Source organism: Rhipicephalus microplus, chromosome 5 (genome assembly GCF_043290135.1).
Source record: "Rhipicephalus microplus isolate Deutch F79 chromosome 5, USDA_Rmic, whole genome shotgun sequence".
Classification (NCBI taxonomy): domain Eukaryota; kingdom Metazoa; phylum Arthropoda; class Arachnida; order Ixodida; family Ixodidae; genus Rhipicephalus; species Rhipicephalus microplus.
Genome location: NC_134704.1, coordinates 149,652,329 through 149,678,549, shown reverse-complemented (window position 1 = coordinate 149,678,549; position 26,221 = coordinate 149,652,329).

Below are 26,221 nucleotides of genomic sequence, written 5' to 3'. Positions count from 1 at the left end.
GGCTGATCCTGACCCTGATGGTGACCTTGAGAACTCGAGTGTCCCCGTGATTGGGAGCGGGCAATTGGGTCTAGAACCTCTTCTGGAACGCGACCTCCCCCTGGAGTGGGGCCGCCTTTCCTGTTCTTGTGTAGTCTGGATGCTCTGGGTCCCGTAGGCTGGAATAAGCTGCTTGTCGTTGATGCCTGGACTCGATGTGATTGATGCGTCCCGGGCTTCTGCGGCTGCTCGCGATCTTTCCCAACGTCTGCGTCTGACGACGTATGTCACTAAGAACCTGTTCTTGCACTCCTTGTCTGCCGTGGGATGGCGACCGTCGAACAGCCTGCATCTTAGATTGCACTGGTGCAGGCTATCTGGGTTCTTGATCTCGCAGCCTCTGCAGATGGTTTCAGCTGGGTTCGGACAGACGTCAGACCGATGTTCCAGCTTTCCACAGACGTAAGAAATATCGATGTTCTTGCGGTAAAGAAGCACTGCAAAAGTAAAGGACCATATCTCACGAATATGGGCACCTTGTGTCCTTCGAACTCTATGATGATTGTCCCGGTGTCCTTGATTCTCTTGGCCTGCAGCGCGAGCGGGTTGTTCGCGTTCACAATCTTTCTGGTCAAAATGTCCTGAGTATCGCTTACGGGGATCCCGCGAATCACTCCTTTACAAGTATCGTGGTGTGCCGTGGCGTACGCGCTAACCTCGAAAACTTTGCCTCCAATGTCAATTTGCTTGACCTTGAGGTATCTTGAAGCTCTGTCTTGGTCCGGAGTGCTTGCCACCATAATGTTCTGCTGCAAGTTGGAACAGATGATGTCCTGCATGGACTCCTCCTCTTTGACGCCGGCTGCCAGTACTATCGCGTCTGCCTCGGCTCCAGTGCCAATTCTCGAGATATTTAAACCTCCACGTGGTCGTAGTACAATTTTGCTGAAGTCCTTGGGTAGTGGCAGCATGCGTGCAGCTCGCACGATTGTACGCTTGGTGTCATAGCTACTACGACTGGCTCGAGCATCTCCCGCAACGCCAGTCTTGGTCGAACCCTTGGCAGCAGGAACGCTAACCGCGGCTAGCTTATTCCTTGAGCGTCTCGTTTCGGCTTCCTTCCAACCCATGTCTTCCGTGCAATCCTCTGGAGAGATATCCTCTCCATCTATTTGGTATTCCATTCTGAGTTACAGGTCCTGGAACGCGCAGAGCGTTGAGTCACGTTGGCGCCGGGTCAGCGCATCGGCGACAATCGCCTCCTTGGTTAGGCTTAAATCCCCCGGTGGCGTGGCCGTGTAAAAATGTCCCAAAAATGGTTTTAAGGTCCACTCACCAGTACAAAAGTGGTGTCTGCTGATTTTTTGAGAACTTAGGCACACGATGGGACTGAAAACTCGGCGACAAATTCGTGAATAGCACAGGAAAGCATTCTCGATAGCAGGAGCTGATCTTCGCGCATCCGCACTGGTCGGCACCTAGAGCGTCTCCCACGGACGTAGACGACTTCAGTTTTACCGATTTCCACAGCTTTCGCAATGCAGATTGGCGAGAGGGCTAAAAACAGGCCGTTGCGAACGTGTTGGGTAAGCGAATACTCGCGTTCTCCACAACCATTCGCTCGAGTACGTGTGATAATGTAGGTCTCCTGTTATTGTTTTGAGTAGCCTTGACGGAAAATCACGTTAACTTTGATTATGAAGCTTAAAAGACCCTCTGACCGCGGTGCGCGACGTGCAACAGTAGATAAGTGACGCCCGACCGCCAAACATTGCACGTGCACGCTGCGACTACCGATAATCAGAAGTTATCACCACCACACAGCATAACGCACACTAGGTTTTGAAGGCTCTAAGTGTCAACAGCTAAATCGCAAAATGATCGCGACCACAAACAGTTTTCTTTTCTTTTTTTGCCGTTGGTCTTTAGGATTTCCGGAGCTATCTCAAAAGCATCGGTTTGGCCTTTCGTTCTACACTGAGAAAGTGGACACGCATGTATCCCCATTTGCAGTATATACAAACGGAAGACAACCATCAACAGAGCATTCGACCATGCATAATAGAACACTTATGCACAACAAGCGAGAAATTTATGGAGAATGCAACTGTGAAGGGAAAATCACCAAGGCCATTCGTGCCGCATAAAGCGAGCTTCGTACCACTGATCGCATAGATCGTTTGTTAATGCACTGCACCATTTTGGCACGTGTATGCCCAAGTTTAGTGCTTGCCTCGAACTCGATGTCGTGCAATGCACTTTTGCACTTAAAGTGCCAGGTGCAACACGTGGAAATAAATTAAACATATTTTGCATTTTGCCCGTATTCGTTTTGATGAGCTTCCTACTTTTATGAAGAGAGCTTGGATTGAAAGAAGCTTGCCAGGTTTTTGATTTTCAGAAAACCACGCCTTAAGACCAACGAAAGAAGAGGGCCTTATGCACGTTCGCTTGCGGACGGCTCTCTGTGCCCTACCCAGTTATGGCCGGCGCGGCGATGGGGGCGCTGGTGGCAGCGTTTTTCGCAGCGCCAGAGTCAGAGTCTGACAGACTCTGACTCTGGTCTGGGCAGAGCCTGACATCTAGCCGTAGGAGTAGCAGTCTTCATGCTGATGTAATCCTTGGAGGTACTTTTCGATCACATTCTGTCAGTCAAATGCTCGTGCATCGTCGTATCGCACCTTGGACCACAAGACCACAAGTGAAACAGATAACCCACGCTCGCCGCCATGGACTAGTTTTTTCTTGCTCCATGCTCACCGCGAACCGAGCAGAAAAAGTCCATAGCGCGAGCAGCGAATGAACCAAGGTCCGTTCGATACGCCTGCATCACGTAAACCAGTTCACAAGAGGGAGTTTTAGTGCTGGGTACGCATTCTCTTGGGGCGCTGCGGGCTTGGGAGCGCGCGGCGTTGCGTGCCCAACCCATCCCCAACCGGAATGCCTTTTAGTTGGCGCCACGGTGGCACGCACGCAAACGCAAGCCGCACGAAGTTCACACGCGCTCGCAGAGCCATAGCGTCTTGTCGCGTAAGTAATATTTAAGTCTTTTTATGATTTAAAATGTTAAATTAAACATACATAGTGATCAGTACACTTTTTTATTGTATACAGTAATCTGGTATACGCAAAAAAATGAAAAACACAAGGTTATTGTAACGACAGTGTCGACATCTTGTGACACTTCGTGCAACCGCAGTCATGAACATGTTAGCTTACGCGTAATGTTTTTGAGGTGAAAATGAATAAAAAGGTTACTCAGTTGTAATATTGTCGCTGCGCAGTTTTTGCACCAGATGTACAATGCACAATGTTTCTGCAATAACAAAGTTGTGGTTGTCTGTTTCACTATGGCTGCGCTAGACGGCGCCACCCATTCAGCTGGTCGGGGGTTGGTATTAGAGGTGTGCGCTGAGGCGATTTCGACCGGCGGCGGCGTGGGGGTCGTCCAGAGTCGGCGGCGGCGGCGTTGTCGGCGCACGCCGGTTTTTTCATCGGCGGCGGCGTGCGGCCAATTTTCGTCGGCGGCGGCGGCGTCGGCGGCGCAGAAACCGAAACTGAAAATTCAAAAGGCTCTTCTGCCACAGGTTACTCAATGAGTTGAAATTCAGGGATTTTCATCCAAATAGCATAAATGACACTACACAGATGTGTCGACATCCCGATGAATGGAAAGCGTTTTGTAAAGTAGTTTTTATTTTGTCTTCATAAAAAAATAACGCGCATTTCAATCTATGTCCATGTTCTACCGTAAATGTGCAGCACTTTGCTTTTTTTTTAATTTAAGATGCAGCAGTTTGTTGCTGTTGTTGGCTACGTCATACTTTATGAAACCTTCTTTCATTGAACAATGAGCAAGCAGTGACGCACGTCACTCATTTCGCTTTTTCCGAATCCGATCTTACTTTTACACTGTACGCTGCACAAAAAAGAAGCACTTCTGCTTCGAGTTTTCTTGTTGCGATTGCATGAAACCGCTTTTCTGAGTATCTGTCATGCTTTGAATGTAACTTTCCTCCAAACGAATTAAAATACCTTCTTTTCACAATGTGAGAATCTTTTATGCAGTGGTATAGGATTCGGAAGGAAACAAATCTGCGCATTTATTCAACTAGTTCTCAGCACGGTGTTCAATGAATGAAGTGTAGACATGGGCGTGGGCGAGGCGGGTGGTGCAACACGGACACTTGAACCCTTCGAGCTCCACCAGCACTTGCTACCCACTCTAGCGACGCCAACACGACCCGCTCCCTCAGTCGTGATGCAAGTTGAAAGAAGGGTTTGCATCCCCCAAGACAAAAACCTGTCGATGGTCATATGTGCAGATGAGAGCAAATGCAATATTTGCTCAGATACACAGCCCATACTGGTCACGAGCTGGGCGTCCGTTGACCACGCCTGCAGAGAACGTTGACTCCCCGACCCCTTGGTGTTTGGTCAGGGGAGGGGAACACCCCTTGCAAGTGGGCCCCATTAAAATTTCTCTTAAGAACGTCACAAATAAGAATGCTTGATAAGTATGTATAAAACATTCAACTTTCCAATGCTTTTTTTATAGCGTGTACACGTGCTCAATACCCATCAGATGAGTGATACAATCGAATTGCAACTGCCACTCTCGACTTGTTCCGGAAAAGACTCAATAGAAGAATGCAATTACGAGTGCTGGGAACCTATGTTCGTTTGCATATTTGATTTCTAGGCATTATTTAAATTCTTATAGAAACAAAAATAAAACCTGCAACATATTAAAAAAGGTGTGTGTTGCAAGACGTGATTTTTCTAGACTTACATCTTTGCAAGGCACATCTGGTGCCACAAACTTGCAAGTGTCCCCCCTTTTCCCCACGACATTTCCCGATCCCCCCCCCCCCCACGGAGGAAGGAAAAAGGTAAGGAGAGGGCATGCCCAGCCGGCGCAGGGCGTAAAAAATGTGGCGGAAATGACATCATGGCGGCCATATTCAGTAGGCACAATGGCGGCGTTGTTATGGTTACGTGTTGCGCAGTGAAGCTGGTCTAGCAGTGAGCGGCCGCGGCTGGCGGCGGAATGTGTGCCATCCCAGGTCTCGTGCTGAGCCGTGGCGGACAATATCTGTGCTCTGCGCCGCGTTATTGCTTACGCAGTGTTCGTCTGGCTGTTACATTACTCTTAGCAACGTTTACAAATCTCTTTGTCCATCACGGGGTTTCAACAGTGCGTAGAACAAGTGCATATCCATGTGTCGTGCGGCGGATGACGCGGATGAAGCAGTTAGTGTTCAGCGAAATGGCGTTGGGCACCATGACGAAGCTGAATGACGACGAACGCCTTGCAGGTCAGTGACGGTTGAGCAGTGCTCCTGCTTGTGACAACGGACGACGCTGTTGAGCCCAGCGAGACGCCGTGAGGACCATGTGCACATACGTAGTTTCGTGTTGTGTGTGTACAGTAACAACTTGCATGTGCGTATTAAAACACCTTTTCTGTTCCGCTTGGTACACTCTCCACCAGCATTGCATGTAATCTCAACGTAACAGCAACCACGTTCAACTGTCACTAGCACCGTGCTCAAAGTCACCACGGTCGCAGAATGCCGACGCAGGTGAGTTTCACGCGGAACACGGACACAGTGGCAGGACGCTGCGTCAGTCGCGTGGCGGAATGCAACCGTAGAAGGCGCACGACCGATCGTGTTGTCTGTACAGTTGCTGAATTAATGAGGTGAAAGCACTCGCCGTTGTCAGTGCATCTAGCGCACGTTCTTTCGTAGTTGCTTCGTTGTCGGCGAGCTGTTACTCTTTGTTATTACTCGGACGAAGCGATTTCGCTGAAGGTGTCCCGCTGGCTCTGAGTGATGAGCCCAGTTTCATTAGTTTCGGATCGTCACGACACACGCGCTGCGCAGCCCACGTGCTTTCCGAGCCGGAGAGGGAGTCGCGCCTTCTGCTTCGCATTCATATGTAAACAAGAGAGGAGAATTTGCCTACTCAATATGGCCGACTTCCGGCTTCATCGCGGCTTCACAGCGAGTGACGTCAGGGCCTCTCCTTACCTTTTCCTTCCTCCGTGCCCCCCCCCCCACCTCTCTAATAAAAAGGCACCAATGTAGGCCTCCGTGATTGCGTACTGGTGCGTGGCGGGCCATTCCGGTGGCTAGGACCAACAGTGCCGATTTCGACTTGCTTTATTGCAGGTGCTGAAGGATCAAGAAAAGGCTGATATTTGTAAATTTCTTGAGAGTTCAGTGATAGTTTCTTTTTGAATACCGTGGATTATTGAACCTTACTTTGAGTGTAATCCTCCAATGAAAAAAAATGGTTTCATCCTGTGTCACTGCAGAGTCGGAAGCCATCACATGTGCAGGCATCATTAAGCCTCTATATACCATTGCTAAGGTTCGGCACGTTTGTACAAATAATTCTCGTTAATTGAACATTGAGTATATTCCTTGCTTGGGCTAGTATGTGTGAAACATAAAGTTGAGTTTTAAAAATTCTCCTTGTGGGTTTCTGCAGCAAAGACACATTGATTAAACTGATGACTTCGGAGCTATGGCAGAGGTAACATTCGTTATGTTTTTTTTTTCGGTTACGGTAACGGTAATGCGTTACTTTTTTATGTATTTATATAACGTGGAGCCGTGAAACGTTCCCCTTTTTCTTATTAGAGTAACGAGTAGGGTATTTACCCAGACAACACGAACACAACCTCGGGACATCCTCAGTATGCCTCCGTGAGGACAATATGACGCCCTCAGAATGTCCTCTTACGGTACTAGAAAGGCACTAATCCCGTCCCCTTGTCCATACACATAACAACCTCAGCACATTCTCAAAACAACAATTCAGGACTTTTTCAGTATCTTTTCAGAACAACGATAGCGTGGCCGGTTCGGTACTGCGGGCAGTGATACTACTTAGGATTTACTTCTTTTCATGACATTTTTATACATCAAAAGAAAAACACTTGCTAGGTCTCGAGTATATATACTGTATCTATCAACAGAGAGGTGACAGTGCTGGACTATTAGAGTAAAACAAACAAAAAGCTTGCTGACTGAAATTTATTTAACAGTAATTAATCACAATAGACAGCTTTGTCAGGCATTCGAGTCCGCGTATAGTATGAAAAAAGAAAAGCAGTATCAAGGCAGTCAACACAGCTCAATCAACTATGTTTGTAATCTTCGAAAGTTTGACACAGTGTCCTCATCACCACTCGTATCGTGCCTAATGCACTCATTGGTGTTAAGAGGCTCCGCATGACAGCCTATCAGTACACTCTACACGGGCGTTGACTTGACTTGCCCGAGGTCGGGCCATGTATCAGATGCAGAAGTCGATCCTTTCACGTTGGGACCAGGCTGTTTCGAAGCCCAATTGATCGCGATTGACTGTTGTTCCACGCTGCTTCGAACCACACCTCGCCGCGGTCGGCTGGTGACAATGCATCCATGATCAGTCGGAACGTTGAGCAGGCCAATGCACCCATCAACACGGCAATTTACCTACCGCCATCACCTACGACTTACACTCTCACACATATCTCACTTTTAACCATGCACACAAACAACAAAGGACATGAACCTTCACTAGTTCACTGCACTTCCTTTGACAAGATCGCCGCTGCCATTTTGACAGTTGGCTTGGAATGGCTTGGCTACTTGATATCTAGAACGGTGCTGCATAGTCAATGGTTGCCAGCTGCTAGTTTGTTACTACGCGCTACAGCGACGTATAATGTGGTGCTCAGAAGTCTTCAGGAATTATATCTAAGTGCTCAGTGCGATGCTTTTGTCATCCCTAAAAGATCCTTAACAGGACCTTTTCCAGACCAATTGTTGTCCTCAGAAAGCACTCGAAAAGACGTTTCCGGGGCAAACCAGCTTGTGCCATCCTCAGTAAGTACTAAGGTCAATGAGAACTATGCGAGGACGATTGTACCATATGAGGACGACCTCAGAACATCGAGTGTTGTCTGGGTAGTTACTTTTTACTGTAACGGATACATCACTAAATAGACTTACAGTAGTGATGTCGGCCCACACCGTTAGTTGTTGTTGCGGTCCATAGGCTGGCTGTAAACATTACATGAATATATTCCTTTCACCCAGCACGTGATAGGGAAGGGTTGCTTGACCATTGAGGATCTCGACCTTTGAGAAATACACAACAGCTCCTTAATGACATGCATATCATCCCACCGAAGCGTGCACTTCGTTTCGTTAAAGTTTACAGTCAACGTGAGTGCTGTCGTCACGCCGTATGTTTTAGGTAGAAATTTAGCCTACTCAAAATACCCAAAGACGTCGATCCACCTTGCAACGCGTGGCCACCCGCTGACGGTTCTGTATGAAAATGGCATCCACAGTAAAACATGTTGCATCTGCTGAAACTTTATCGCAACATTATTACACTGCCACGCTGGCTTGTATTTCTCTGTCACTGTCTTGCGCAAAGGCACTGCCGTAGTGGTTCAGTAGCTAAGGTACTCGGCTGCTGACCCGCAGGTCGCGGGATCAAGTCCCACCTGCAGCTGCTTTATTTTCGATAGAGGCAAAAATGCTGTAGGTCCATGTGCTGCGATTTGGGTGCATGTTAAAGAACCCCAGGTTGCCAAAATTTCTGGAGTCCTTCACTATACGGCATCTCTCATAATCATGTGGTGGTTTTGAAACGTTAAACACCACATATTAATCAATTGCCTTGTGCAAAGGACGCTTGGCTGTCTCCGAAAACTCTAGATTATTTTAGAATCTTCCGATAAGCTTGAGACACCTATGATATGGATGCTACGTGTAGAAATGGCGACGTACCTTCGCGCAGTTCATATTACCAACGGCCAATGCTCTGATTACCGCCATCTGTGTAAAGCACGAATTTCTAGTACTTTGCACTTTCCTATGCACATGTTCACTCAATAAAAAGTGTCGTCTTGAGCAACCCACGTACCATCTTCTTTGACGTCGCAACCACGTGGCAATACCGTAAGTGAAATGAGAACACTGAAATGTTCGATACAAAACAGTGAGATGGGGCGTAAGTGCACGCCCAAGTTTGATTTGAGATGCGTATACCACAAGCTATTTTCTTCTATATGATTCAGATTTGTTAAATTACTGTGAAGTTGATTGTCAAGAAAGGAAGAACGCGAACTTGGAAAGAGACAGCGGAGACGAAAACTGATAGGTATTGACGTAAAGTTTGATCGGTCATTCCACGCCAAACGTCCAAGGCGTTTTGGTGACTATCTCAGGTGTATTCGAAAAATGTCGGGCTGATTTACTTTATTGAAAGCAGTCTATTGCGAAAATGTTTTGCAGAGGAAAATGTTTTTGGTCACCTATATGTGACCGAAATTCCGGCAATAGGCTAGGCCCTATAACGAGCCCTAAGATAAAATAACATTTACTGAGTGAGTCTATGCGGGCTCCATTTATTTTGCCGACCTATGGTTCCGAATATTTAAAACCTCCCACGATGGCGTGCCTCGTTGTCGTATTGACGTCCCGGCTTGTAAAGCCGAAAATTTTATTTTTCAAATTATAAGACTGTTCATATCTCCCCCCTCCCCGGAACTCGTTCTAGGGTTGGTCCTTTGATAAAAACCAGTCTTATATCTTTAAAAAATGCTTGGATATCAACTATTCATAACTCTCATTAAAGATGCGGAAATGAAATGGCCATCACTAAATGACTGATGAGGTGAAATATTAACATTAAAAGCATAGTAAACGTGACTAAAAAGCTAATTCTACAAAAACAATGTAACCTGAACTAATGATGTCACCACACATCTAAGACCTTATGCAATGTATATTGCATACCTGCAAGGTGCAGTTATTCGAGCGCTTTTTGCAGTGAAATTTGGTCATGGAGTTAATCCCATTCACGGTGGTGCTATTTTTAAATTTAACGGTTGAATATCTAACGAAGCATTAGGAAATTCTTTGCGTGAAACCCGTATTTTTTTCGACGTAATTGAGGATTGTATACATTGTGCTGGCACGAGGTTTAATGCAGGTGATATGTTTATAGAGCACACCGTTCGGTGACTGTGGTAAAATAGAAACAGCAATTTATGTTAATTCATGCTACAAAACTCAGGTGACCTGCTCCCAGAGAACAGAAGAATGCATAACGAAGGGCGTTACTAACGAAGGTAAGAATTAAATAATTCTCGGTCTTTGATGTTGTTTCTGTAGTCCAATCTACAAACATTCGTATTAAACGAGCATGACGGTACGAAGGCATGGAATTGGGTTCTGCAGCATGTTGTGAAGCATAGTGCCACTTCAGGTCACCTTTATGACGTGACATTGGAATCCACACTGAGCTTGATCTATGATTATGTACCTAATCAACGGAGAATGAGTGCTAAGCTCCGGTTTCATTATTAATGTGGCTTCAAAGACGAGAAAGCAGCATGATTCGCAAGCAATCGAGCACCCGTTCTGTTTTTCTATTGCGTTGAACTGCTTGTGCCCTCAGATGCCACTTCAGTTTTTTCTTGAATAATTGTGGCGATCGGGAAAGTTGTGAGCGCCAAACAAGACGTTAACAAGAACGAGAGAGACAGGACGGATGCTTGTGAACGTCGTGTGGAACCATTAGTTTGCGCTCAAAATTTCCCGATAGCAATGCGCAATCTGGCTGGATTTCAAGTTTTGTTAAAATGTGGCGATGGCACAGACCATGGGCTTTTGTCATGTCAATTACTACCATTTAAACAGCGGTGGCGTAATTCAGGGTACCATGAAAATTGTCGCGGTCATATTTCAAGAAGGAAGGAGGCAGAAACGCACCGTTCATGCCATACGTGATCCTTCATCACACGCGGAAATAAAGTTATTCAAGCTGTAACATGGATGAAGAATTCTTTTACTTCTCGGCAATCAGAGAGGCTTTTAATTCTCGAGTCTCTTTATGAGATATTGCTGCCATCTTTTCCCAACAGGCCTGCAGTTTTGTTGTACCGACATAGCAACGCCCAAGTTTTTGAAGATTTTTTTTTTTCATTCCCATTAAAAAACGATTCCATTCATAGTCATTTTTGAAGCGGATAAGAACTTCCTGTGCGTTCGTCACCCGTCGTTGCGTTCGTCCAGTACACACTGCAAAAGGCTTGATGGCAAAGTCGTTTTCCATGTTCAAGTTCCTCGTACCCATCCTTTCGCGCTCTTTGTGCACTTCAAGGAATCCAGAAAGATTACAAAACGACGCAACGAGCTCTACACCGTGCCGTCGGGACTGGTATGCATGGCGCAAACATGTTGCGAGTGGTCTCGCAGTGTTCTGCCATTGCACTCCGTTTGCTGTTCCCAGAGCTCAAGTTGGGTCGACACGCGGCGTCGTTGCGGTGCCATTGGTGTTAGAGTGCCTCGATGCGCGCGCCCCCGCTTAGAGTGGTGTCAGCTTTTGCAAGGGCAGATGCCGCCGCCTCGGCTTCGGCGCCAGCGCGACCGCCATTTTGGCGCCTCCGGCCGGTAGTTCGTGCTTGGCGTGTGAGGTGTTGTTGGGCAGTGTTCATTCCCTTCCAGTTTTATGCACCCATCTCCACATCACCATGCCCGGCTGCTGCGTGCCGCAGTGCTCGAATCACTCGAGAAACGGATGGAAGTTGTACCGGTTTCCAAGAGACCCAAAAAGAAGGCTTCTTTGGACCGTTAAAATCAAACGAGACAAGTGGCAACCGACTAATACGTCGCACGTATGCAGCGTAAGTAAACATTTTTTTTAGTGTGTCGTATTCTGACTGGTCAGCATTATTTAGGGCGCCGTTGTTTTTTATTTAGGTGCGCAATGTAAACGCAGGACAGCCAAACGTCGTGCAGGGTACTGTGTGGCGTGCTCGTGCTAAAAGACCACGCTTTAAGAAAATGCGTCAAGTACGGGGGCTTCGGAAGCCCCCGTGTTGATAACATTTCATGCTGGTTCAAGGGCCTCGAGTGTGCTACTACATTTATAGGAATTGCGACTAGTTTCAGTGCCCTTGCACGGGAAAGTGTTGCCTTGGCAGCAGCGTTGTGAAATCCTTCCCACCCCCTACCCGAGGCTGTTAATTTCGTGCACTGCGCTTCGCAGCTATTGTGCTCGCGAGACCGGCTGCCGCTGTCGTGACCGTCCGCCTTGCAGCCCGAAGACAGACTTCGTGAAATTGCCGTACTCGCTCGCCAACTCGCCCCGACAGCGTACGCGTCGACCGGGTGCTGGCGGAGTTGAGCTGAACGAAAAGTAGGCAAGAGATGGGGACGCAGGAGGTGTAGTTAAACAGATAAGAATTTGGAAAGTGGAGGAGGGAGAAAATTATATGCAAGGGCAGAAAACGGGGAGTGAGTTCAGGCCGCGTGCCGGCGAGCGAGTACGGAAATCTGACGGCGCCTGACTGCTGCCGAGCTTCAAGAGTACGGCACGTAGAGTTCACGTAATTCACATAAGAGGAAATTGGACGCGAAATGCGCGCATATGGCCTCGCAGGGAATTAACATAGGCTCGGGTGCGTGGTAGGGGGATTTCACAACGCTTACGAGGCCTGACCATGTTTATTCGTGCACGCGTTCGCACTGATCGGTCGAAATTTAAACGCCTCTTGTGAAATCAAGCCGTTTGAACATAAACGTGCTGTTCCTGCGAAAAACTCGTAATATTACGAGGCCGGACTTCTGCCCGCCTTGTGTGTATCGTCGTATGTATACTTGGGAATCAGGAACACTTCAGTGACAAACAAAACAAGCGCTGTTATGGAGTGTTGTCATTTTTACCTGACAAATAAATTCGATTGCATTGGGAACTTGGAGGCTTGGGTACAAAGCTTTCGATAGAACGAAATCTGTAACGCTCGCTATAAAATCAGACCTGGTCCTTTGTCGGGACAATAGACTAATATTTTATTCACATGAATTCAGGAATCCTTACAGATTTTCAGTGCGAAAATTGAAGGGTTATTATAACAGCAGGCTGGGTCTATGATCGCGCTCACTGAAGTCGCTTACGTGAAAGCGCGCGTGAGCTCAATTAGTTTCCTTCTTTTTGTGCTTCAAAGTTGCTGCTAGTTCCTGCTGCGAATCATACTGCATGCATACATGAAATATTGTTTATTGACAGTGACAGACATTCGTTGTTCTTCTGGCAGTGTGTTAATCTCCGATTCTGATTTTATTTGCAGGCTCACTTTGAAGAGAACAACTATGAGCAACATCGTGCGGATGGCTGGAAGAAGTTGCAACCAAATGCCGTCCCAACTTTGTTCACATTCGAAGGTAAGATTGAACTTTTTTCTTTTTTTATTTTTTTTTATTCATGTTACCCTACAGGCCCCAGGAGAGCATTGAGTAGGGGGGGGTTACAGAAAAATCACAATAACATAAAGCATAAAAAGAAATTATATCGAAGAAAACAAAGAAAATTGCACAATGGAAGGGAGAAGAACAAACACTATAAGCAAATGCAGCAAAAAAAAACAAAATGAAAAATAAAATAAAGCATCGTTATACAAAATCAAGAGAACATATAAATTTGCAGTAGCTCACGAAATTTGACCGGATCTCTCACAGAAACAATTTCATCCGGAAGGCTATTCCAAACTGCGATGGCGCTTGGCAATGCAGAATTATTGAATGACTGAGTGTTGCCGAAGATGCGTCTGAAACTGAGATGATTATGAAGTCGACTAGATGTACGCGAAGGAATGTCAAGCGATAGACGACTGGTCCACGAGTTGTAGTAGTACTTATGGAGGAGGCATAGACGGGAGACAGAGCGGCGGGAATCCAAGTTAGTAAGGGCAATATCGCGTTTGATTTGGGTGATGCTGGAGTGGCGGTTATACATTGAAGTGATGAAGCGGGCTGCACGATTTTGGATGGATTCCACTTTATCTATTAGGTATTGTTGATGCGGAGACCAGATCGATGAAGCGTATTCCAGCTGAGGACGTACAAACGTTTGGTAGGCCTGCTGCCGAATGGTAGATGGGGAATGATGCAGATTCCGGCGCAAGAATCCCAGAGTTCTGTTTGCTTTCGCGCATATCTTGTTGATGTGAGTACACCAGGCAAGATTAGTACAAAGATGAACACCAAGGTATTTGTATGTAGATGAACGGGGAATTACAGCTGAACAGATAGAGTAAGAAAAGTTAAAAACCGATTTCTTACGGGTGAAAGAAAGTACGCAGCACTTAGATGTGTTAAGCGTCATTTGCCAACGGTCACACCACTGATTTATTAAGTCGAGGTCCTTTTGTAAATGTACGTGGTCTTCTTCAGAGTTAATAGTTCTGTACACTACGCAGTCATCCGCGAAAAGACGAATTGAGGAAGAAATGTTACAAGGCAAATCATTAATATAAATCAGAAAAAGAAGAGGGCCTAATACACTGCCCTGGGGCACACCTGATGAAACAAATGAAGTAGACGAGCTGAAGTTATTGACAAATGTAAACTGCTGTCGATTTGACAAAAAATTTCTAAGCCAAGATAATGTTGATGAGTCGAGTTTAAGTGCAGACAGCTTAGCTATTAGGCGACAATGGGCAACTCTGTCAAATGCTTTCGCATAGTCTAAAAAGATGCAGTCAACAGTTTTATTACTATTCATGCCGTTATATAAATCAGACGTAACTTCTAATAGCTGAGTATCACAAGATAACGCTTTCCGAAAACCATGCTGATTTAGAAAGAAGAAGTTATTTGACTCAAGATGGCTGTATATATGAGAGGTGATGATGTGTTCAAGCAGCTTGCAACAGATGCATGTTAGCGAAATGGGGCGGTAGTTACCGGGTGTGTGTTTGTTACCATCCTTGAATATCGGAATAACCTTTGCTATCTTCCAGTCAGTGGGAAGTTGACCAGAAGATAAAGACTGTTGAAAAATGTGGCATAAAATTTGACTGGAGGAAGCGGATGTGTTTTTAAGTACCTTGGAATTAATATTGTCAACACCACACGATGTAGACAGCTTTAGACCGTGTATAAGCTTGGATATGCCTTCAACAGTAACAATGATAGGAGACATGAAGCAGTATTCACGATCGGGGACACAGGGAACCGAAGAAAAGTCTTCATTAGTAAAAACCGAGCAAAAAAACGAATTGAAGGTTGAAGCACACTCATATGCAGAGACACGAACATTATCGGCGTTATGTAATGTAACAATGTCACTGCCACGGTCAGGCGAAATGGCACGCCAAAACTTTTTAGGGTTAGTCAGTAAAAGTGAAGACAGGTCGGCGGAAAAATATTTCTTTTTCGCTTCGCTAATCGCAAGACAATAAGATTTTAAACAGTTTTTATACATAGACCATGACTTAGAAGATGATAACCTTTTAGCTGAAGCATATAACCTTTTCTTTTTATTTCTGAGCGATCTAAGCGAGATATTAAACCAAGGGTTGGATTTGTCGTTAGAGATTGTTATTAGTGGAACATATTTATCTATGAGGAGCGCTATAATGTTTCTAAAGGAATTCCAGTTATCCTGAACAGACCTGTTGGCGAATGAGGGAAGAAATGTATTGTGTAGGAAGACATCAAGTTCAGAGTTCATTAGATCGTAATTTGCCTTGCTATAATCCCTGATTACCTTGCGCTGAACACCCGGAAATTTTAGTGGAATATTAATTGAAAACTGTAGAAGGTTGTGATTGCTAAAACCCTCTAATTGCACAATTCTACCTATGGTATGTGGCTCTGTTGTCAGAATAAGATCTAAAATATTAGTATCGCGAGTGGGCTCTGAGACAAGCTGGGTGAAATTAAAGTCAAGGCATAGTTCGATGAATTCACTTGACGTACTGTTTGAAGAAGACGTGCGAGACCAATCAATATCAGGAAAATTAAAATCATCGAATAAGTAAATTTTTCTGGTGGGAAACAGGTCAAGAGCCCTGGAAATACTTCTGTGAAGCTCAGACACGAAAAGGCAGTCAGAGAACGGAGGGCGATAGCATACGCCCATCAATAATTTTCCAGCTAAGGTAGGACAGGCGACCCAGACTATATCGAGGGGAGTGTCAGTATCGACAAGGAAGGAAGATATAGTTCGTTTGATGGCTAACAGCACGCCACCACCCCTTCTATGTGCCCGGTCATGGCGATAAATGGAGTACTGATTTGAAGCATGAAATAGCTCAGTGTCGCATACGTCAGCGTGAAGCCAAGTCTCGGTTAGCAATAGAATATCTGATTTACTGTCCTCGAGATATGAATCAAGCAAGACACGTTTCGGTAACAAACTGCGAATATTAGTAAATGATACTGAAAGTGAAGGAGAACATGAAGTAGACGGCTGCTGAGCATTACCACTGCGTACATCGGCAACTAGCTATCTAGCGGTTACTACGGTATCAGAACAAGTGTCATAGATATATGTAGTATTATCGATACGAAGTTTGTCGACATTTAGTTTGAAAGGACAATTCCGTTCCCTAGCAAACTGAAGCAGTTTCCTGCGCGCTTGCCGTGTTGCTTGCGAAAAATCTTCTCTAATAGAGAAGCCAGTATTTTTCAGCCGATGTGCACCGGCGAGGATTGCTTGTTTGTCCTTAAAAAAACGTAAGCTTAGCAATTATCGGCCTACATTTGTTTGAAGCAAATTTACCCAGCCGGTGCACACGTTCATATTGAGAACTGGTAGTGGTGATCGCTAACTTATCTGAGCATACGGCGATAATTTTCTTTTCAGAAGTTTCCCAGCTCTCTTTGTGCTCATCGGGAATTCCAAAAAACAACAAGTTGCACCGTCGCATTCTATTTTCTGCTTCCTCACACCTTGATACTACTGCTTGAAGCTGATCAGAAATAGAACCAATAGCACCATCAGCAAAGTTGGATGACGGAGGGGCATTAGAAACCAGCTTTGCTTCCAGAGTGACCACTCTCATGGTCAAGCTTTTGATTTCTTTATCAGTAGCATCCTGTTTTTCTTTTAGCCCCTTAATTTCACCAATTATTGTATTCTGACCCGCTTCCAGCCTACGCACTGTATCAAGAACAATTGCGAGTGTTTCCTCGACGACAGGGCCGGGATTAGATTCAATGTCACCTGAAAGCAACAACAACAACGATGCAAACTTCCGGCGCAGACATGAAAGAAACAGCAATGTACGGAACATCTTATCATGCAAGTTAGGAGGGCACGACACCGCAACAAGGCAGTAATTGCTACTTTTTAAACAGGAAGTATCTTTGAAGTAACCAACCTGAAAATACAGCAGTGGTAAGCGTCCCATCCCTTCAACGGTGTCGTGCCCAACCGAACTGGAGCATGGCTGGCTTATATATCCTACGTCATGGCTTGCGAGGGCATCTGGGAATGAACCATGTTGCCAGCTGCCAGTAACCGAGGGAACCAAACGTGGCCAACTTTGCACTTTCGGAAACGAAACTGCCTGATCAAGGCAGCGCGGCCAATGTTCGAGAACCCTCGAAGGCAGGTCACCGAGGAACGTAACCGAGGTGTTGTCTGCCAGGCCGCTGTATCCGGAGTCATATTCTGCGATGGCGTTCACGAGAGAACCGTGTCGCGGGCCGCTGGTAGCCGAAGGAACCAGCTCGGACCATCGCTGCACGCTTAGAAGCGGGAGCGGAACTTCATGGCCAAGACTGCACGGCCACCGTACGAGAAGCCACGTCGACCAAGCGCTGAGGAACGAAACCTGAAAATACAGCAGCGGTAAGCGTCCCATCCCTTCAACGGTGTCGTGCCCCCGATTGAACTTTTTTCTTGCAGATTGAACTTCAGATTGAACTTTTTTCTTGCATTACATAAAGCAGCACCAGTTGCAAGTACTCTATGTACCTGGGATTTCTATGAAGCTAACACCAAATAGGTCCTCATATGCTGCGTCCACATTAGTGCATAAATTCTGGAAATGCAGTCACGGACAAAGCTAGGAAATGCGAACACAAAAATGTGAACCAGACCACGCAAAATTGAAAAATACTGCTAATATTAGACGGTCAGATAATGGCACGCTATTAGTGCATTTGGAAAGCTACATTTCCCAACTTTGTTTTTGTGATTACGTTGCATCACTTTGACTTGCATGTAAAAAAATTGCGATACTTGAGTGTTGTGGTTTATATTTCTTGTTTGCATTTTTTGGTCATGACTGTATATACGTCTGGATTTCAGTGTTTACAGGCATGACCCACTGCAGAACAGTTTTCCGCTACTTAGCACACGGTCGCGTACTGCTAGGATGTCAGGTGCAGTGGCTATGTTATTTACAAAGGGGGAAAATGGAAACCATTATGTATATGAGATCCACGATGCACGAGCCCCCACTACAGTGCGCCTCATTACCTGTGTTGCGTTGGCGTGTTAAGCCCTACAATCAAATAATCATAAACTGCATAGGGAGCGAATGTCAGTTGAGCCCTCCACAACGGCGCACACGTGTAGCTCTGGCATATGAAGCTCCAATTTGAATTAGAGCCATTTATTGTGGGGAGAAATTTTTAGCACAATTTAATTATGGTATTTTAAGACCTTCCCCTATCCCTTGTGGAAAGGGCGGGGGAAGGACAACTGTCTTCCTCACGTCAATAACTAAGCCGGTATCTGCTGCATGTGTTACATTTGTAAAATTAACAAGCTAGACATGAACTGGCATTGTTTGAATATGTTCATGAATACATACATTTCTGCTTGCAGCACTGCCTAAGGAACGAAAGCCACCAAAAGAAAGAAGTGTGCCTGCACCCTCCAGCAACGAGACAAACAAATCTCCTCCTGGTCTGCGTCAATCTCCAGCTGCAGTTAAAACTACCCTAAAGACCCCACAAAACCCCGCCGTTCCTGAATCTACACGGCAAGGAACATCGTGTTATGGACACGACACCATGGAAGTTGACGACGCCGTTGTTGAACTGTCAGCGAACACTAGTGATGCAGATTCAAGAGAAGTTAATGCAGTGGCTGGTGAAACATCAAATTCTACTGCAGAATCAGCAGAACTGAAGAAGAAGCTTGCTGACCTTACAAGAAAGTACTCTGAACTTCAGCAACATTATGACACAGCCAAGAACACCATTAGTGGTCTCAAGAAAAAAGTTCAAAAACTCGAGACTGAGGCAACAAATATTTCGCAAAATATGAAATTTCTCAACGACGATCAAGTACGCGCTCTCTCAAGGAGCAGCAGCTTGGGGAACTCTTGGTCTCCGCACACTGTCAAGCAAGGCCTTCAAATTAAGTTTGCTTGTGGAACAACCGGATATAAAACTTTGAGAAAAATGGGATATCCTCTCCCATCCAAAAGAACGCTCGCACGGAGGATTCAAAATTTGAAGTTTCTCCCAGGCGTTCTTCACGAAGTGATAGACGTTATGAAATGCAAAGCCGAGACCATGGAGGATGTAGAAAAGGACTGCGTCCTTTTTTTGGATGAAATGGAGATAGTGCCGGGGTTTGAGCTAGATCGGGCTGAAGACGCACTTCTCGGAGGAATAACTCTTCCTCCGAAGCCTGAAGAGCCTGCGGTTCATGCTCTGGTATTTATGTTGGGCGGACTTAACCAGCGATGGAAGCAGGTGATTGCATATGAATTTACCGGAAGAAACATCGATGGCGGCTTGCTGAAAAACTTTGTGTTGGAGCTAGTACAGCTGTGCAGTCAAATATCTCTGAGAGTTCACGCAATGACATGTGACATGGGCTCGGCAAACCGCGCAATGTGGAGGGAATTTGCCTTTTCTAGTCACAGAGATTCTTCCACGGTGTGCTTCATACCTCATCCGTGCATGGACGGGAAGGAACTTTTTTTCATTGCTGATCCGGCTCACGTCTTGAAAAACCTCAGAGGCCAGCTCTTGAGCTCAGAAGTTTTCACGTTGAGTGCGGCCACAGTTGCCAAACATGGCCTGCCTTCTTCACAAGTCAACTTGGAATATGTTCAGGCTGTGCTCGAAGAAGATTCTAAAAGAGAACTGAAGGTAGCCCCAGACTTATCCGAAATGCACACCAGCGCAGGCCACTTCACCAAAATGAAGGTTGGTGTCGCTGTACAACTTTTTCGGGAAGCTCCCTCAGCTATCAGATTCCTTATAAAGGAAGGAGTTCTTAAACAGGAAGCAGAAACAACAGCTTAGTTCATGGAGCTGATTTCAAAATGGTATGCACTGATGTCTTCGCGGCATCCAACACTGGCCCTGAGTCGAAGAAGTAGGGCTAAGTACTCCGAAGCCCTAGATACATTACACACAGCAATAGAAACCGTCAGAACCATGAAAATGGGTGCCACATCCCATTGGAAACCGTCGCAAGCAGGCGTACTCATATCAACTACAGTTGTACTTCGCCTCCAAGATGTTCTTTTAGGAGACGAAGGCTATGAGTTTTTTCTTACGAGCAGGCTCCTGCAGGACTGCTTAGAGAACCTCTTTTCTGTGGTGCGGCTTATGAAGCTGGTTCCCAATGCCTACGATCTCAAGTGCGCTCTGAGACTTGTGAGCGTAAGCCAATTTTTGCATACACCGAGGACGACCAGCTACGAGCTTGATGACAGGGAGTACCTGGTGGACCTGCTATCCCAGGGGAAGGAAGCCTGCGTCGAGAAGGAAGCTCAAGAAATCGATGATTCAGAGATTTTGTTCATCGAAAGATTGTCGTCCACAGAATGCAGTATTCTCTTTTACCTAGGAGGATTTATTTTGAAGGGAATTTTGACATCTGTGAAGTGCGCAAAATGCAAAGATGCTCTCCTTGGAACTGCCAACGACGAGCATGCTTCGCTGACAGCGCTGAAAGAGTACGTTTAAGATGGAGGCAACCTCATCTACCCCAGCAAGGGAGTTTTGAAAGCCTTGATAGACTATGGGGAGCATTTTGCGGCCATAAACTCTTGGTGCACAGACAAAGTAGTCACGATGAAGTCGCCGCTTCGTTCACTCACCGCATATCTAAACAAGGTGCACCGCCGCAGCTTGTGTGTATGCGCGGAGCACGAGGACAGTATATACCGACTGCTCACAGAGAGGTACGCAAGAATAAGGCTGCGCATTCACCTTCGGCAGGTTCCAGTCGGGAGTTGCAATGGACATGCAAGCAAAACATGTGCCGGCGTCAACCTCTCATGAGAAATGGACACGCCAAGATAAGCTGTATGCTTAAAAGGTTTCGGCTCACGTGGGCACGCTTTTGACTCTTGCATTTTTTATTTTGAAACATTTCATTTCGTACTGCATTTGGTTTGTCTTGTATCTGACTTTGATTTTCACTAGTGGGACAGCGCAGCATTAAGGCGCACAAATAAATGGCCTGTTCACTGAAATCGTGGGTGTCGTTTCATAAAGGTAGACTGGTAAAGCATGTTACTCTCGGGTATGCTGCCTGCACAGTGCATGAAATGGTGAGGCAGGGGAAGGTGGTACCGAATGTCAGATAATTAGTGTGTGTGTGTGTGTGTGTGTGTGTGTGTGTGTGTGTGCGTGTGTGTGTGTGTGTTATATATATATACACACACACACACACACACGAGTATATAAAGTACAGCGATTCCTGCCTTTGCTATTCGGCTGATTCACAAAGACCCAAATATTGCATTCCTTTCAGCTAGCGTAGTAATAAAAGTTCATGCGCCCCTCCGTCTTAACGACGACAATGGTTTAACGCGAATCTTTCTGGTGTGGGAGTTCGTGGCTCATTTCATTCAGTCTATGTCAGCCCCTGGCACATTGTACAAGCACAGGCCACCAGTTTGTATGACGTGCGTTGTTCCATTTAACAATTAGGCAACAACAGCACTAAGAGGCGTCCAAGTTGCACAAAAAAAAAGCTCGCCAACGAGTACTTCTTTCCTACCATACGCGAGCACCGCAAGCGGTAGTGCGCTTCGCATGCTGCCCCACTACGGCGGGAGCCGTAATGGCGGCCGTCGTAGCAGACGACGCGGCTGTCCTCACCCTCAGCGGAGCGCGCGGGCATCAAGGCACCCTAATTGGTGTCGTGTTTCCCGTGTCTTTTCTTATACACAGTGTTCTGCGAATAAATGCCTCTCTTTAGCCGCTGGTGCCATGGTCACGGATTACGTTTTTCCTTCTTTCCTTCCGCAGCTGTGGTGACAATTGGTGGTTAGATTATCGGTTATTTCTTTATTTATTTTAGTTTTCTCGTTTAGCTAGTTTTCTGTATTCTTGCCCAAGAGAGGTGATTCAGAACATTTTTTCTTGTGGGAATGACCATATGTATGTGCGTATGTGGTTGCAGCTCCACATTTCCAAGTCGTACGACTCGGACTGCCCTGCCGACGGCTCCTATTGTCTTTCTGCTCTAGCAGCCATGGCCGTCACGTTCTTCCAAACCTTCTCCTCCTACCTACTTCTAAACTCTTTTCTCCACTCTCCCCTTTCCCTTCAAGCGACTGAGCCGTGGTCTCTCAAGGAAAAATAGTGTCTTTTTTTCCTTTTCTTCAACCACACATTCATCCATTCAGGGGAAGCTTGCATGCAGTAACTGGTTTGGAAAGAAGGTAAGGTTCGTGGAAAGTCACCTCACCCTGAGCTGCCGAGCACAAAACAAAGCTTAGCCGAGAGTCATCAGAAGGCAAGGAGATTACACACCAAGATGAAAAGAGAAGATACTTTGCCTAATGGATTATTGCGAAAGCCAGTGGGGAAATCCTTTTCTTTAAAACCATCCCCACTTCTAGTCGTACATTGAAGTAACGAGAAAACTCAAACCAAAACATATTTAAAAGAAGCGACGTTTTTAAGCCAATCTCTCAACCCTGAGGAAGAAGCCGGACCAGCTTCGAAACATCGGGTTTTTTTCCCTTAAATATATATTGGTTCGAGTTGTCATTCCTTCAGTTTCTATCCAAAACAGGCAGACTTATATCGAATGTTCACCTTTGATTCCAGTGTACATTATATCCTCGCTGCTCCGACAAACCCCCTCACACCGAGACATTTAGAGAAGGAGTGACAGGTGCGCAACCGTAAGCAGCCCCTCTTCCTTCTTGGACGCTTATAGCTCTCGTGTGCGTGTGTGTGCGGGGGGGGGGGGGATAGAGAGAGGAGTACTGACGAAAAAAATGTTGCATCTTGGTTAGTTTTTTTTTTCTGCACCAGGTAGCTAACGACCTAGTCATTATTTTATTTTTGAGGAAGCAGCATACAATACAACACAATCATGCCCACCAAAAAGACGCGAACACAGGCGTTGTATTGCAGCTGATGAGGTATTGTCAAAATACTCAGCTTATGTAGGATAACACGTACATGTGCACTAACACCAGAGCATACAATGAAGACAAGTTTTTCGTGCAGTGTTTTGCAGGAAGACTTGATGAATGATGAACCATGAATGCACCTTACCTGATTTGAAACTCGGGACAGGTAACAGACTTTTTAAAAAACGCGACCCTGTCAAGTCATGGTTCTCAGATTTTATGCTGCAAAAATTTTATATTACACCATTCCGCACAATGACCAAATTACAAGCGTACACAAATGTATTGACCAGCATAGTGTACCCAAATTTCAAAATAGCACAGGTATTTACAGCAGCCAATTCATGTGGTACTCATTGTATATAGTGTTATTAGCGCGCATGTGCCTGTCGCGGAAATTGCATGTTATGTTAGGTTTCTCTTTAATATTAATATGCAGAGGCACGGGAAATAACTTGTTTTTGTATGTTGAAAGATTATATATATATATATATATATATATATATATATATATATATATATATAGGTTGCTTGGCAATTGCAATTCTTTCACATGTGTTTTAGATGCGGAGCATCTTATACTCGCGCCTTGTAGTGCGCCGTCCGCGCCGTCCGCACCGCTTCTCGAACATTCGACAGCTGACGCGCGCGCATGCGCCGTCGCGCCGTCGCCCACTCTTCCACCATCTGTGCATCCCTTCCTCCTCTACACACCGCGCGCGCTTCACTCCTCCACCATCTGTGCACCCTTCCTCCTCTACACACCGCGTTCGACATCTACAATTCTCCTGATTCTCCAGTGGACGCGCATGTGGCGTCGCGCTTCGAGAACATTCAACAGCTGACAGTGCATGCACCGTCGAGCTGTATATATACTCAAGGTCGGCGCTCGCTCGCTCAGTTGCCGCTCGTCGGTTGGTTTGTACGGCGCGTCGACGTCCAAGGTCGCGGTGAAATGAATTCCAACGAATCCACAAACACAATGATCGACGTCCCTTCGACCAGCGCCGCCCTTTCGCATACGTGTGTACGTGTTCACTCATTTAACACCCCCTCCTACAACCACGTTAACCAATTTAGCCATCGACCCAAGTAAGTCGCAATTTAACACCCCATTTCACAACCACGTTAACCAATTTAGCCATCGACCCAAGTAAGTCGCACTTTAACACCCCGTTAACCAATTATATGGTCCGCATCCTCCTCAGTGTTCCCCCGAGGGAAGCTGCGGGCAATTTTTTTTAATGGTGCTCCTTCGACGTTTATCGTATGAGCCGGACCACGTCGAATATCGCTCATTTTTAGTCCGAATGAGTCCAAAGCAAAATATTTTTATATATGGTTATTGAGTTAGTCTGAGTGAGTTCAATTTATTTTGCCAACCTATGCCGTACATGGGATCTTTCCGTATTCCGCAGGGTGTAGTCTGAGGGTTGTTTGCGAAATTTACTATAACCTTGCTCGTTTGAATGGCGAATTTGGTTTTCATGTTAAGCAAAATTGTTTGCTCCAGTTGTTAAAAGCTGAACAATATTGCTGCTATTTTTCTGTCATACAAGCATCCAGAAATCTTGCCGAAATGCTCTGTTTGCGTTCTTTTTGCAAAATTGCTTGATGCTGCTCTGGGCAACCCGGACAATGACGACGTTTCAATTTTTCGACAACGAATTGCACACAAGCTGTTTGTGATAAGCAAGAAATCACTCTGATGTGCGATTGGAGGTGGAAAATATATAGTTTGCTATTTGTATGAAGGCTTGAGATAAATGTAAAGGGACAACTGGAAATGAGGGTGAAAAAGTGTGCTGGCGTAACCTCTAATTTAGGTAGGTACCTCATCTTCCAGTATAGCTAGGTGGCGCAGACATTTTGATATTTCCGCGTTTCGGTAGTTAGGTGTTTTGATTTTTTTACTTGGTGCAGAAAACTGAGGCGCAAAAAAGATATCGTGAAGCAGGAAGAGCAGAAGAGAAGAAAGAACAGCGCCATTGACATTTTACACTTTCGGTATCTTGTTTAATCGGCTTTTTGATTTTTCGGTGTACTAACTTTCGGCATTCCAATAGTTCGTCATTTCGATTTTCGGCGTTTCGAGTGCCACATTATTATAGCTTTAGTCAACAAAAAATGCGAACTCTACCCAGGTGCATTTAAACCACGTGCAGCGCTCCGCTTACCGGGAAGTGATACCAACCCGTGCGACAAAAGCAAATAATCCATGAAAAAAAATATTGCATAGCAAAGTCACAGTTATAAACTAACTGAATAGTATTTGAGGGACCATGTTTAATTAACCAGTAATCATGCATTGGTTTATAATTGCAACTCATCCGCCGCGAAACATACCTTTTTTTATTTTTGCGGATTCTTCGCTCGTTGTTCTCTATCAATTTATTATTCTTCGGATGTAATTAACCAGGTGCTTTACACGCCAGTATTCCTTCACAGTTTCACAAGAGATCCACGTGGTGCACTCTAAAAGTATTCGAATTCCTCGATGACCAAAGCTAATACTTGCGCGGAAATAATTTGAATAAGTACTTAGAGAGCTCTACATACTGTCTAGATGTTTCTCGCGTCCACTCAGCTTGTACTTAATGCTAGGATTGCACTTAATGCTAGGAACCACCACAACCAACCACCTTAACATAAACACATGCGAGGACTGAGATCAGTAGAACACCAATTTAAAATTGTCTAGCTGACTAAAAACAAAAAAAAGCTTTTTTGAAAAAAAAACTTACAGTCGGTACACAGGGCAGGCTGCTAGCAAATGCGCTCTGGACACATCAATGTTAAATTTAGAACCTAATGCGGCGCGTGATTGGCTCAACATCTTTCTGCAGAACACCACAGTCTAGATGCTGATGGTCTACAAGTCCTTCAATTAGCAGAAGTGGTCTCTTACAACGCGCTTTATTTTTCCAACTGCGTCATGCGTATAGTCTTCTATGCAGCCCCCTAGAATAGGTTTAATTGAAGGACTCATTGAAGAAGAGATACAAGCTAGCTAGTTTTCTTTTTGTACCAGCACCAAAAAGCACATCGGCACTACTGCCGCGTGCTCCACATAGCACCACTCAG